General features: G+C 44.6%; 1 pseudogene across 1 annotated transcript; it reads left to right on the top strand.

Moving 5' to 3' along the window:
- The first annotated feature begins 482 nt into the window (after nt 1-482).
- LOC310769674 (small ribosomal subunit protein uS19-like) lies at nt 483-1,024 on the top strand (annotated as a pseudogene). The gene has a single exon. The product of its transcript is annotated as a small ribosomal subunit protein uS19-like (transcript).
- Nucleotides 1,025-1,371: the final 347 nt, after the last annotated feature.

Raw genomic sequence — 1,371 nt, 5'->3', positions numbered from 1 at the left:
TCATACGCTGCACAAGCTGTGTTTATAGCAAAGCAGTTGCAGTAGTTATCCATTTGTAAGGTTTCATTATCTGTCACAGCAAAGCCTTTGTCATAAAGCGAAGGAGGAAGAAAATGATAGCAGCTTGTAAAAATGGGAGCTCAAGGTGCCCTGTGTTTTGTAGTAGACACGTGAAGTTTACAGGCACATACACAGAGGCAAGTATTATTTACCATTCTATGATGCTGCCCATCAGCAACAGGGAGAGTTAAAAGTTTGCTGCAGGCTACTAGGAGGAAATTCCTACAGAGCAAAAAAGATAATGAATGATAGCGATGTTCTGCAGTTATTCAGGAAGTCTTTTGTGGCAGTTAGAAGAAACGAAAGAGTCAGGTGAGTTATTTGCAATAATTCTCTTTAAAGTTCAGGGCAATACATTGCAGACTTTGTAAAAGAAGGAGAAACATTATGTGTGGAGTTGTTGTTGGCATCTGTCTGTCTTAAAAAACAATGGAATGCACAGAGGAGACTGCGGCCAAGATGGCGGAAGTGGAGCAGAAGAAGAAGCATACTTTCTGGAAGGTCACCTATCGGGGTGTTGACCTTGACCAGCTCCTCGACATGTCCTACGAGCAGCTGATGCAGCTGTACAGCGCCTGCCAGTGCCAGCAGCTCAACCGCGGCCTGCGCTGCAAGCAGCACTCCCTCCTCAAGTGGCTGTGCAAGGCCAAGAAAGAGGCCCTGCCCATGGAGAAGCCAGAGGTGGTCAAGACCCACCTGTGAGACATGATTATCCTTCCAGAAATGGTGGGCAGCATGGCTGGCGTGTACAATGGGAAGACCTTCAACCAGGTGGAAATCAAGTCTGAAATGATTGGCCACTATTTGGGAGAGTTCTCCATCACTTACAAGCCCATTAAGCACGGCCGACCTGGAATCGGGGCCACCCACTCCTCTCACTTCATTCCTCTGAAGTAAGGGGATTTGGGAAGCATTGTCTCTCTCATGTAAATAAAAGGGTTTCCCAACAACAACAACAAAACAATGGAGTGCACCTTCAGATTCTCCGGATTTAGCATTGTTATTCGTTAGCATACTATAGTTCTACTTTTATTTGTTTTTATTAATGGCTTGGAGAATGCACAGTATAACTAAAGTAAATCAGAGACATCCAGGAAGCCTATAACCCTAGGAGATGGCTCTTTTGTGACCTCACAGGCGCTCTTGGGTCAAAGGCTATCAATTATGCAATCCAGTCAACCTTCCGGTTTGACAGGCTCAGTACTTCTGTTCAGCACTCTAAGTTGCACCCTGTAAATGCACATGAATTTTTTAACTGTAATTTGCAATTAGTTTCATTGTAAGTCTGCTCCACAAAATAAGGCTGTAACA

The sequence above is a fragment of the Podarcis filfolensis genome, assembly GCF_964270895.1.
Source record: "Podarcis filfolensis genome assembly, chromosome: 8".
NCBI classification, from domain to species: domain Eukaryota; kingdom Metazoa; phylum Chordata; class Lepidosauria; order Squamata; family Lacertidae; genus Podarcis; species Podarcis filfolensis.
The sequence above is the reverse complement of the archived record's forward strand: the minus strand, read 5'-3'. Positions and strand labels throughout refer to the sequence as shown.